This window comes from Aulostomus chinensis, chromosome 4 (genome assembly GCF_037954235.1).
Source record: "Aulostomus chinensis isolate RoL2024-O1b breed Wild chromosome 4, RoL_Achi_v1.0, whole genome shotgun sequence".
NCBI classification, from domain to species: domain Eukaryota; kingdom Metazoa; phylum Chordata; class Actinopteri; order Syngnathiformes; family Aulostomidae; genus Aulostomus; species Aulostomus chinensis.
Window position 1 is genome coordinate 20,500,935 of NC_141323.1, and position 13,943 is coordinate 20,514,877.

The 13,943-nt window shown below is 42.0% G+C and overlaps 1 protein-coding gene across 5 annotated transcripts in view; it reads left to right on the forward strand.

Annotated features, from left to right (window-relative positions):
• Positions 1–707: 707 nt before the first annotated feature.
• Positions 708–13,943, forward strand: part of cald1a (caldesmon 1a) — a 56,238-nt gene continuing 43,002 nt past the window's right edge. For all 5 annotated transcript variants that reach the window (XR_015112509.1, XM_086202293.1, XM_086202294.1 and 2 more), the window contains exon 1: positions 708–865. The gene's annotated coding sequence lies outside the window, so the exon portion shown is untranslated. The remainder of the gene's footprint in view (positions 866–13,943) is intronic.

Consider the following 13,943-nt stretch of genomic DNA (forward strand, 5'->3'; position numbering starts at 1 on the left):
GTTAACTTTGGGGTTAACTTGGACTGGGTTTAGGGTAAGGATAGAGCTTGGTTAAAGTTAAGTTTATGGTTAGGCAAGTAATTGTTGTGGGCTGGGTCAGGGTAAGTCTCCAGGACATTGATTTAATAATGCAATGTCCCCTAAAGCAATGGAAATACAATGATGGTGTGAGCGTGTGTGTGTGTGTGTGTGTGTGTGTGAGAGAGAGAGAGAGAGAGAGAGAGAGTCTGAGTGTCAGTGACACATTTGATCAACTTGCATGTGTGGGTGACAATGTCTAGGTGGTGACAACATGCTGGTGAATGAGGCCTATTTACCTTTACAGCGATCAAGGATGGTTTATAAAAGACATCTTTCTGTTCCACCTCTCCATGATCTGTCCAGTAAATAGGCTCAGCCACCTTGATAACATAATAGCTGTTAGCTTTGAGCTAAATGACAGGGCCGTTTATCTTTTAAACACGAGCTATAAACACGTTCGTTTTAATAGCTTTTTAGGTCATCTCATGCCATGGCTCGAAGCCAATGAGACATTTACACGTACTTCTCCGGAGCCCCCCCCCCCAGGACGATCGAGGACCCCCTCACTTTAGATGTCACGAGTTTTGCAAATACTTTTTCACTTATTTTGTATTTCACAAAGACCGAAGCAGCTTTCGTAGCTCCACGTTCGTCAGCAGCGAGGAGACTGGGGCAGGACAAGAGAAAGCAGATTATGTCTTAAAAGGGAGGAGCTTGGACTGGGGCTGTTTGGTGGTTTGATCACTACTTCTGCGGGAAGTGAAGGACCGACTGACTGCGAATTGGCTCCCTTTCCTCGCCTAAACACTCGATTCAAGAGCTCACGTCCCGTTAGGATCCACAGGTAAGCACGAAAATCTCCCAAGTACCTGCGCGTGGATCACTTTTGACGTCCATGTGCGTCATTTGGACGAGATCGTGTCATGAAAATGAAGATGAAGTCGCATCATGCTGTCTGTTTTCACGGGACTGCTCCTTTCTTTGTGCGTTGCCAGTAGAAAACGGAGCTTTCCTGCGAGTCGAGTCGTGTAATAACTGTTACGTCAACCGAGGGATTACACAAAGAAATGTGCACCCCTGTAATGCCCGCTCACTCTTTCAGATTCCCATCGAACTAAGGAAAAAGAGGCGAGGGAGGGCGATCGTTAACTCGAGCCAGAGTAGTTTCTCATCATGACATGAAACTACAGCTTGAAGTTTTACTTCGACTCCGCATCCCCAGGGCCCAAAAGAATGTTGTATTCCTGTACTTAATCGTGCTCTATGCTGCTGGGTTGGTTTTTGTTTTTTTTCTTCTTCTTCCATACACTCTGAACGCTCTGAAAAATTAAAATTGATCATGCTGATTCCAAATCTACTGAATATGAAGTTGCACCATTTCACTGGTACACACATGAATCCACTTCTCTTTGTTTCACTTTATCAATTTTTTTTTTTTTTTTTTTTTTACAATCTCACTGCCTAGAGGCAAAAGGCTCTCGTTCACTTCCACTGTACTCGACTTAGCCAGCAAGTCTTCTGATCTCACCTTTGTTACACAGTACTTGTTTGAAATGGAATATAACAGGGGAGTTAGTGAGCAGCTGTAGATTTTTTTTTTTACTACTTTCTGGCCAGACAGAAAGTAGTAATTGTTTTTGAATTGTATCAAATCATTTGGGCAGTGCTTGAAAAAAGGCAGAGATATTTTCTTGAGTTTCTAGTAAAGCTGTGGCCCAACCTGATGACAGATTAGTGGAAGAGCCTTAGGAATGCAACGCGTACCAGTTCACTAGTTCAGCGCTTCCTGAGCTTTTTATCCCGTGCAGCCTCACAGTCCTGCCAGGTGTCATTGTCATACACACCTCCTCATCTTCCTGATGTCTTTATTAGTTTTGACAGCATGGAGCTGGTATTATTTGTGCCTTTTGTGTGTGTGTGTGTGTGTGAATACTTTTGGCAGGTGGCAGGTTTTCTTTAGAGCTCCCTCTCTGTGCAATAACATTTCAAAATGCATCAATAATATACATCCATTTATGTGTTACATCAAGCCGATCGTGCAGCGAGCATTTAAACTTTGACCCTAGAAACATTTTTAGCGAGAGTGCAAGTTTTTGATAGCTTAACTTGAGTTACAATGTAATTCGTATTGTAATTGTAATTGCTGTTGATGTTTGTGATTCCAATTCCACAGTGAATTTCTCCTTTTTTATAATTTATTTGTTTGGTTTTTAATACTTAAAGTGGTAGACTTGACTTTTCGGTCATTACATTTAGCCAACTATTTCAACTTCATATGCACTCTTTGATAATTATTTATGTACTTAAACATGAGCACAAGTTCATGAGTCACATAAGTAGGCTTCGCCTAGCTTTGAATGACATTTTCTGTTTTTACATGCAGGCATACACTTGCATATAGACAGAAAACTTTGGGCTTCACACTAAAGTACATGTAGGGCTTTGCAGTGTAGCAAGAGGGGGATTTTGTAAGTGGCGTGACACGAAACGGGGGTAGTGGAATCAAGGTAATTGCACAGAATGATAACAGGGGGTTTGGTAACGCTGGGAGAGAGCCAGGGTTTGGGCTGGGCAGGCAGGATGTAGGGAACATTGCCATGCATTTCCGGACTCTGGCTCTGGACTACACATTGTGGTGAAGGCTTACTTCGAAGTTAATGTTTGCTGACTCCGTCTCACTCACTCTTCATTTGCCTTCCTTCTCTCTCTAATTTAAGCTGGATCAGATGATCATTGTGTCCAATTAACATCACAATCAACATGTAATCACATGTTAGTGCATTCGTGTCTTCATGTGAAAGCAGTACACACTGGAGGCTGGTTAAAGTTTGATCCTAGATATTCATAATCCAGCAGCATATCAAGTTCCAAAGCAAGAATCCAGAGTTTCCTTGCAAGGCAATACTTTCTTACCACCACCACTAAGGCAGCCAAGCAAGTGGCAAACTGGGTCTCGATTGAGTGGAAAACTGGCAGCTGCAAATTTCTTGCACAAATTTGTGATGGTATTTTTCTAAAATAGACGTTGACCAATATACCGGTCATTCTTGAGGTTTTCTAAACGGGGCTCCAATATTTGTTTGGACTGCGTGCCGACATATCAGTCCACACAAACACTGTTTCTAAACAGCAGGTGCCGGGGCCAATTTTTGGTGTCTTCTGGTAATTAAATAGTGCAAGAATATTTCCTCTGCTGCAGGCTTTTTGACATTTAGCTATGTTTTATGCCCTAGGCAAAAGGAGTGCTTTCTGTTTCATCAAAAGTGTCCTTGGTGTAAGTTGGACCAAATTTGGAGTTAGCGTCCTATAGACAACAGCAGGAGTGGGACCAAGGATTCAAGCCAAACAGCGTGTACATGGCTAACTTGCATATTATGGTGAATCTGGAGTTTAGGAGTTCTGCACATGTGACATATACATTCAAAATTCCAGTTATTTAAAAGTAGAATGCTCTTGGGCCATGAAATGTCCCTCTATGTAATTTAGCTTTATATACTAGTTGTTGCTTGGCGTCATGGAACCGAGGTGACATGGAACAGTTCTGTTGGGGGATAACCACCGTGCTCTTGGGTGGTGGAGAACGCTGACAATTCATTTCTTGTCTTCTTTGCTGACCCTTAACATATTCACCGTTCTCAAATCGTCAACCCATGTACAGTGACAAATTCAAGTATTTCAAAGTGATCGATCCTCCTGGGATCAGTAGCCCCCTCCCTTTTATTTCAGTGCTACTCTTAAAGTCTGACTGTAACAATCCTTTGTTCATACAGTACCTGCAGCACATTGCACCACACAAGTCCAGACTAAATGCTACACTGAAACCAGATAAATTGATCAGTCTGTGTTGATATTTGGTTGCACCCCACTGAGATGAGATTAATTGTAGTACTGCAGGATTAGATCCTTACCAACCACAACATTGTCACAGAAATTGATGTTTTCACTTCCTTTGGCCAATTGGAGAACAGCTCTATTCATAAAAGATTTGTTAGCGATGCACCAATCCCATTTTTTTCAGTTCTCATAAGATATCAGTGCAGTTGTTTAGTTCCAGTGTAATTATGATCTGTCGATGCATAATTTGGTTTTGATACCACAGCCAATTTTCTTGAATCTTTTAGTTTTTATTGTTGTTACATCATAAGGCAAAACCTAACACTTCTGCATTAAATTTAAATGTATTCCGAAGTAATATGGATCCGATGCATCAGTGAAATGTCCAGCACATACTCTTGAATAGTATCTGGATCAGTGCCAGGCGGCACGGTGGTGCAGTGGTTAGCACTGTCGCCTCACAGCAAGACGGTTCCAGGCTCTTTCTGTGTGGAGTCTGCATGTTCTCCCTGTTCCTGTGTGGGTTCTCTCTGGTACTCCAGCTTCCTCCCACAGTCTAAAGACATCAAGAGGGGACGAGGCTGATTGATACTCTAAATTGACTGTAGGTGTGACTGTGAGTGTGAATGGTTGTCTGTCTCTATGTGTTGGCCCTGTGATGGACTGGTGACCTGTCCAGGGTGAACCCCGCCTCTCGCCTGTTGACGCTGGGATAGACTCCACCCCCCGTGACCCTTAACTAGAATAAGCAGAAGAAAATGGATGGATGGATGGATCAGTGCCATCACTCTGATTTCCAACTTATTTATGAAGTCAGATTATCTTTGAATAACAACAACATCAGCATCCAATTCCAATATATCCCATCTCTAAATAATGTGTTTTTTTCTCATGTTCCTTTTCTTTGATCATTTTGCAATGCTAAAGCAAAAAGAGGCGAATGAATAAAAAAAAATTGCTCATCTAAAACAAAGAAAAGGTAACCTAACTAAACTAGCACAAAACATGATGATTGGGTGATGATTATAGCCTACAAGATACAGGTGGATCACAGCGTGACATAATAACTCAATAATAGGGTAATGTAATAATACCCCACAATTGGACATATTAAATCTTAACGATTTAAAAATATGAACCATGACAAATTTCACACTGAGGACTATTAAGAGCCAGGTGTAAAATTTAAGTCGTAACTTATGCAAATGTTGGAACTATTTCAGATGGTTGAACCCTTAAAATGTTAGTCATGTGTAACCCCTTTATAATAATACTTAAACATTCCTGAAGAAACCTGCAGAAAGTCTGGGCATAAGACACAACGATGTGAGGAGGGGAACTTGAGATCAACATCTCATTGTCATTATCTGACTTTGAATACCTCAGTCATGTTGGTGCTGCTAATTTGCATACTGGTCCTCCATCTGCACGTTGTCAGTTGCCGGGCTCTGCCTGATGTTTCAAAGTTGTAAAGACCATTTTGCTGTTATTTTTTTCGTGCGTGATGATTTAACTCTGGGCAAGGAGGCCTTACTTTGTAACTTGAAAAGTAAAACCTCTCTCCTGACCCACGTGGTCAACATTTCAGGGGGTTTAAGTAGATGATTGATTATGTAAGTGAGGTCAGTACTCGTTAGCAGCACTTCTGATGTCATGGTACAAAGATGCATGTTAGTTCCTTCATTCCCCATTTAGAGTTATTCTGAGAAGTGCACAATTATTGTCAAGAGGGACTTTTAGCCCTTGGGCTTCTCCTCAGCTGATAAAATAAGCACAGGAAATATCTGTGTTAGCTGATTGCCTTGTGTTTTCCTTTGGCATCCTCCCACCAGGACCTCAGACATGCACATTTGTCTCTGTGGCAGAGAAAGCACCTTACACATCACTACGAACAGCTGAACTCTCTGTTGACCTTGTCCCTTTTTCTTTAACATCAAACTTCCTCCTCTCCTGTTCATACTTGCTTCCATCGAAAAGAAAAGGGTTTCTACGATTTCCACCCTTGTTCTTAGTTAACCATTCTTCCCCTAAGCCCTCCCCTCTCCACCCTCTCACTTTTGCCTTCCTCCCGTAGTGTCCCAAAGCTAAACAAACACAGCTAATCAAGAGCCTGTCAAGTCAACTTTTAGTCCCATGTTTTAGGTTAATGGACAATTAAGGGAATGTGGAGGTAATAAGGTGATGTAAATCCCAGTGGTATGCGTGTGTGTGTGTGTGTGTGTGTGCGCGCGCGTGCGTGCGTGTGTGTGTGTGTGCGTGCTTGTGTGTGTGAGAGAGAGAAAGAGAGACCGGTGAGGCCATTTGTTTACACGGTTAGAAAGGTTAACTGCCTTTATGAGGGGAAAACAAACAGGGCAGTATTTCAGTCATTTGTAGCATTGGTTCCCAACTTAGGGGGGTCCTGAGTTAGATGGGGTTGGCGAGATGATTTCCAGAATGAAATCCAGTGGGAAAAAAAAATAGAAATTGCCTGTTTTAGCCAAGTGTGTCACAAAACCTAGTAAAATATAGTAGTTACATTCATTTAGCGGGCTGCTTGCTCATTCGAGGAATCGCTGAGGTATTGGCCAGCTGGGTTATAGAGGTGCTAAGTTTGTTAATTGTGTATGGTGAATATGAAAGAGAATCTGAAGGGTCCTTTTGGATGGCAAATTTTATTTGAACGAGGCTTAGTAAGATCAGGCTTGTATGTGGTAATAATGAGAGTGAGGATTGACCTCATACAATACAATCACTATAACCTTACATGGGTATCACCATAACTCACAGTACTGCAACGAGGTTTAATTATTTTGAAGAACTTTTTGGTTTTGGTTTTTTTCCAAAACATAACTTTTGAGTTTTATTTTAACTCTGAAAATACAATGCTGTCAGACATAAATACACCGACAGGCCATGTTCATCTTGCAAGTAAAAATATGGAACAAGTGTGTGATTAATTCATGATGTTTTAACTGTGATTTAAACATTTTTATTTTGGGGTAGTAAAGACACATAAAGATACAGAACATGGAGAAAAACATTAACATGACTGGCAGTTTGTTACAGTTGTTGGTTGTGTCAGAGTTCTTTATTTATTTTTATTGTATTTCTGTAAGTATAGCAATAGCCCCTTGGTGAGAAAAATATCCCTGTGCTGTTTGGACCTTGGTAGGCTGGAACTGAGTGTTCACTGGTTGAAATGCCCTGCAGCTGTAAAATTAGTTCGGGGTGGACTGCTTGTCACTCACTTCTGGCACTAATTCAGGAGGGTACCTTCCTCAATTTTAAATGTTAAATGGACTCATTTTTATATTGCGCCTGTCTACCTTAGCGGCACTCAAAGCACTTTACAGTGTCATCTCATTCACCCATTCACACATGCACACTCACACACTATTTCTGAAACCTCTCTCATCCCTTGGTACTTGGACTCTGTCCATGTTTCTTATATCAAGGATTATACTTGGCAATGGTCAAGTACCAAACTCCTTCAATGAATTTACACCCAACAGTTCTGCATGAGCAAGCACATCCTGCAACAGCGGCGACGAAAACCTTCCTTTTATCAGGCAAGAAGGTTGAGCACATCCAGGCTCAATGAACACGGCCTTCTCCTTCGACCGGTTGGGGGGAAAAAGAGCAGGAGGGTGGGGCAGAGACAAAGACAGATAATGGAGGAAGATATACAGAAGGAAAGAGGGGGACAGATAAAGATGGACAGACAGGGACGTGAGCAGGTGGAGCTACGGGTGGCCGCTTGAGCCTCTTCAGGTCTGTAGCCTCCTCCAGCAGCACCCGGGATCTGGGATGTGGTGAGCCCGAAGGCTCCAGAGAAGAAGTTTAGGGTTAGGGTAAAGTCTGCTCTTTAAGGTCGAGAGGGTGTCTGCATCCCGGACCAAAACTGGGAGACAGTTCCACAGGAGGGGAGCTTGATAGCTGAAGGCTCTGTCTCCCGTTCTACTTTTAGAACTCTAGGAACCACCAGTAACCCTTCATCCTGGGAGCGAAGGGTTCTAGCTGGATAATAGGAGACTATGACTTCTGCCAAATATGAAGGTGCCTGACTGTTGAGGACTTTGTATGTTAGAAGGAGAATTTTGAATTCTCTTCTAAATTTGACAGGGAGCCAATGCAGAGAAGCCAGTACAGGAGAGACATGGTCTCTTCTACTAGTTCTCGTCAACACGTGGGCAGCAGCATTTTGGACCAGCTGGAGAGTCTTTAGGGACCTACTGGTGCAGCCTGATAGGAGGGAATTGCAGTAATCCAGCCTGGAAGTGACAAAGGCATGGACTAGTTTTTCTGCATCTTTTTGAGACAGGATGTGCCTGATCTCAGCAATGTTACGAAAATGAAAGAAATCAGCCGTAGAGACTTGTTTAACGAGGGAGTTAAAGGACAGGACCAAATAAAACACCTAGGTTCCTTACGGTCGTGCTGGGGGCCAGGGTGATGCCATCCAGGGTACCTATCTCATTAGATAAGGTGTTCCTAAGGTGTTTGGGCCCAGGACAATAACTTCAGTTTTATCAGAGTTTAATAAAAGGAAATTATGGGTCATCCAATTTTTTGTCTCCTTTAGACAGGCCTCCAGTTTAGTCAGCTGATTTGTTTCATGTGGATGCATTGCTAAGTACAGCTGCGTATCATCTGCATAACAGTGACAATTAATTGAGTGTTTCCTAATAATGTGACCGAGAGGAAGCAGGTATAAGGTGAAGAGGACTGGTCTAAGCACAGAGCCTTGTTGAACACTGTAATTGACTGTAGTGGTTTTAGAGGGGTTATCATTAGTTAGTACGAACTGAAATTGACCTAGTAAATATGACCTAAACCAGTTTAGTGCGGTTCCTTTAATGCCAATGACATGTTCCAGTCTCTGTAGAAGGATATGGTGGTCAATGGTATCAAAAGCTGCACTAAGAGCTAACAAGACCAGCACAGAGACCAGTCCCTCATGTGATGCCAGTAGGAGGTCATTGGAAACTTTGACAAGTGTTGTTTCTGTGCTATGATGAATCCTGAACCCTGACTGGAGAAGAAGAGTTTTCTCTCTAATAAGTAGAATTTTGTCATTAAAGAAGTCCATGAAATCTTTGTTGCCCAGGGAAACAGGAATACTTGGTTCAATAGAGCTGTGCCTCTCTGTCAGTCTGGCTACAGTACTGAAGAGGAACCAGAGGTTGTTCTTGTGTTCCCCCATTAGTACCGAGTAGTAGGCTGCTCTAGTTTTATGAAGGGCTTTCTTATAGCTTTTGGTCCGTTAAGCCTGCATCCATCAATTCAACTAAACAGTCAGGCAGCAGCACAGGCTGAGGTCTGTGTCAGGCTGCGGTCAGGAATAGTGGTAATTGTTGAGAAGTCCATTTATTGTGTTCTCTTTTCGCCTCCCAGTCAGAACACATTCAGGCATTTGCATATGAGCCACTGAAATTGCTCAGGAATGTATTGCAGGCAGAGCAGGGACATAAATACTGGTGCTGCTTGGTCACGCCACGCCATGGTGGGTGAAGATCCCAGGTCTTTGAGACATGTATATGAACAATTTCTCCAAAATATTTAATGCTCTCATCTATCCGAGGCTTTTGAAGATTAGGACTGCTTTCATGGATTCATTCAGTTTGTATCAGGTAATTTGTCAAAGTTTTTCTCCGTTGTCTAACTGGGTGTAGCAAAGGGACAAGGAGAACAAAAATATGGCCTATGAAGCCCATTTTAACCAAGTTTTCTTCAGACAGTTCTCCACAGGGTCCCAGGCTGGCAATGGTGAGCTCTTTACCTCATCAGAGTTCTGCCAGCGATGATTGGAAGAAACACTCCTGTCAGGTTTTTTTGATAAACAGCAGCTCTGTACTGGAGGCTCATTACTGTGATTGAGCAGCTTGATAGCCACTGAGGTGACAGTAAAATGGTACCAATTAAACTCCAGGCTGATACCTGCGACATGCTTTAATGCAGTTTAACCTTGTTGGAGGCCTATGGCACTGTTTCAGTGCTGATGTCCAGCCACACGTGATACAATGCATAAGATTATCCTCTGAATAGACAACTGAGTGCAACCCTTCTTTGTACAAGGAGACCCCCGAAGGGGTTGTAAGCGAGGATTAATTATCCCTGCATTTTGACTGAAGGCTACTTCTCTTGTGATGAATATTGATACATGTCACACAATGGCACTAAGAGCAAAAACTTAAGAATAGTTCGATGTCAAAATATGACATTTGAATGTCATGATATATCATATCAACAAAAATTAAGTCTGTGATTTTAAATATTGTTTAAGTCACAAGCTGTTTTGGCATTTTCCCTCTCTGTTTATTTTTACTGCTTCCTTCTACTTAAAGGTGAATTGGTACACTAAAGTAATAACCACTGATTTTAGAGGAATGTTTACAAAAATATTAATTGTTGAAAGTTCTTGGCATCAAGGACAGTATAAAATGAGTGGAGGAAGCATTCATTTATGGACTCCCATTTTGAAACCTCAAGATTAGCATCACTGCAGTTGCCATTTTCATCTTTTTCAACTGGACATGGCCATATTTGAACAAGAGTGGCGCTCAATCGTGAGGTAGATGCACACTTAGCATACATTGCATTAGCATCTCTTTCCTATAAATGACACAATGTTTTACAAAGTAAACACTATGACTTGAAGATAGTGAGACCATCAATTCCCTAGGAGAGGGTTTCAATTCAAAATATCAATTTTTGATAGATATGGACTCTTTTAAGTGGTACCAATATTGTCTTTTTCCACACTATCAATACCACTTATACCAGCTGCGCTGATTCATGGTCTTCTTTTGACAGCTATTTAACACCCTATCTGTCTATTTGTCTCACTATCTTTAGTGTTAGAATGATAAGTGGCAAGCGCTTTAGTGGACAAAGAAAAGAGCTATTTGGAAATGCTCTTACTCAAAGGCACCCAAGCATGCCCGTACATGATACAAACAAGTGCTAACAAAATATGTTAATATCTGTTGAAGTCCCGAGGACTTTTAGACAGCAGAGTTTTAGCTGAGAGGAAAATACTTGAGCTCAGTTAACCACACATTGTTGAACTGATTTAATTCACAAGATGAGATAATTGTATAATTGACCCAAAAAGGAAAAAGGGTCTCTAATAGTGACATTTGCATTTTGAGTGTTTCCCCATTGTTCTGTTTACTGCTAGCCAACAGAATCATACGTCATCATGTTGTTGTTTGACTATATTTAACTTGTATAACAACATATATTTTATGCCCCTTTGTTCTGTCAGTTACAGTATATCAAAAATATTATTGAATGTCAAGGTATTAAAGTTAGAGGTTCCAGTTTCATGACAACACTAGGATACATAGCTGTGATAGGGTGCCCATTCTGGCTGGTGTCATTAAACCTACCTGAATGAAAAACAATACTCCTAGACACCTATGTTTTAGAACAATGTGTGTCTGTTATCAAAGAGTCTGTGCATGCATGCTGAAGTCTGGCTTGCTTCCCAGCTGTTTTTTTTTTCTTTCTTTTTTTCCATCGGTCTAAGTGTGGTTTATTCAGGCCATGAACTCCACAGTTCCACTAACTCTTGTGACAGCCACCTGGGAGACCACCTTGGAAAATGGGCCCCTATTAGTGCAGGTTAGACTTAATGACCATTAATAGTACACCGGCCAAGCCAAATTGCAAAAGGGCTCCCCACAGGCAGACATAAAATACCAGTCAATCAAGCTTTCAACATAAACACAAGGTGGGTAGTGGTAGGTATACATTTCGGCACCTTCATGTGTGTACGACATGGCATGGACATGGATCCCTGTGTTTGAGAGCAGCATTTACCCAGGTGGGGGCAGCAGTTTTAAACAAGAGGAAATGGGGGAATCCCCATGGACAGATAAGCGCCAGGGGGGATGGCTGTGGTTTTGGATTTATTTCCCTTTAGCTCTGCTGCTTTGTGAACCAAATCTCATTTCCAGTTATGCTATCAGCTTAAAAATGGCCTGTAGAAAACTCAACAGTGCAACCAGAGGAGCCTCTTAAGAGCACCGCCCAATTATTCACAATTTCATGGCTGTCTGAGATACGTGTTATTCTAATAAATTTAGGAATTAGGAGGCTTAAATACTACACATGTATCAACCTCTAAAGCTGGATTTTATCCTCAATTTACTGGTAAATTCCACTTCATGCTAATGGCATTCAACGATCATTGGGTCTTCCATGGTCTTAATTGACTGTGGACAAGAATTAGTGCGGGTATACACTCTTTAAAATAATATGTCAGTCAATCTGCCCCTGACTGGGTCACTTTTTACTTAGCGTGAGCAGCAAAGCTACCAGAACTGCAGAAGTCAGACGGAGCAAAGTACTATAATCTAGAGAGACAGAAACAAAGACAGAGGAGGAGGGGGAGCTTTGTTATGTCTCATGAAGCTCTAGGGTTTCCTGGAATTTCTTGCAATGGATTCCAAGAGCACAGACAGAGAGAAGGACTAGGCAGACATGGGCAAACTCTGCTGAAGATGTAGTTCTGGAAATTTACAGACAGAAAGGTCTCTAGAAGAATTACTGGTGGTCACTGTAGTCCCTAGATCGACAGAAACCGCATCTGAAATGTGTGCAGGGCATAAGATGAAGCATTACCCTCTCCTGCTGGCCACCTCACCAGTACTAACAGCCATGCGTGAAAATGAGACCTGGTAAAGCCAGTGAACTTTGGTTGTTTTGATTCTTGAAAGGATTTTTAGATTTGAATGGACTGGACTGTATTTCTTGAATGGAAAGAAGAGCTCTGTCAGTGTCCTGACATTGTGTGTCCACTGACTCAAAACCAATGCTAATGCTTCATATCATCTTGTTTGTTTGTTTTTGAGCTAAGTTCTGCACAAGGATGTTGTTTGCTTGTGTTTGTCTTTGTCCAAAAGAAAAATCTTCATATTTCTTATTTCTCATTTCCAGCACCATATCTATGAACCAGTGTGGGTGGACTGGAATCTGAGATTATATTAGGACTAGGGTACCCCACCGCTTTCTCTGCTGACTTCTGCAGTCCTCCATGAAGGGCTGTGCTCTGCCTTTTTCTGTGAGACTCCTCCTTCCTCTTGAACCTTGCAGTGTTGTCTTCCTGGGCTTGTTTGTGTCCCCATTTTGTCTGCCTTACCCTTAAAGAATGGGAGTTGTGTGAAATGAATCGTTCATCCCACAAAATATATATCTTTTTTTTCTTTTCTTTTTTTTTCTTTGGCTGCACGGTGGTTCAGTGGTTAGCACTGTCGCCTCACAGCAAGAAGGTTCCGGGTTCGAGTCCCTCTTTCTGTGTGGAGTCTGCATGTTCTCCCTGTTCCTGCGTGGGTTCTCTCTGGTACTCCAGCTTCCTCCCACAGTCCAAAGACATCAAGAGGGGACGAGGCTGATTGATACTCTAAATTGACTGTAGGTGTGAATGTGAGTGTGAATGGTTGTCTGTCTCTGTATGTGTTGGCCCTGTGATGGACTGGCGACCTGTCCAGGGTGAACCCCGCCTCTCGCCTGTTGACGCTGGGATAGGCTCCAGCCCCCCCCCCCCCCCCCCCCGCAACCCTTAATGTAAGAATAAGCGGAAGACAATGGATGGATGGATTTTTTAAAAAAAATTTTTTTTAATCCATCCAAATTCCAGAGCCTTTTGGGATTTGGCATTCTTTTATTAGATAGTGACAATATGGAGGTGACAAGAAATAAACAGGATGGCAGGTATCAGGCTTTAGACTCAAAATGGGGATGACTCAGTTAATTCTGTTCCTTAACATTTATATGAAAATGATTGGCAAAATATTAAGAGGACCTCTTTTTAATAAGCCAGTACTGTTCAACGGTACCACAAACAGAACTAGAATAGTGGTTAACAGGAAACAAGACAAACGGTTGATGGTGGATAGGTGGAAGGTGTGATATGAACTGAATTTGATAGAAATGCTATTGAATCCCATCCCACTGAATCCGTCATTGCTAAGGATTTTTGGGTAAATTCCAGGTCGGGAAAACTGTTTCACCACAGTCAGAGTGATCTTGAAATGGTTTTTTGTGGAGAAGGGAATTCTCTCAACGCAGTCGCAAATCTTGAAGGATAAGGATTTCTCTGA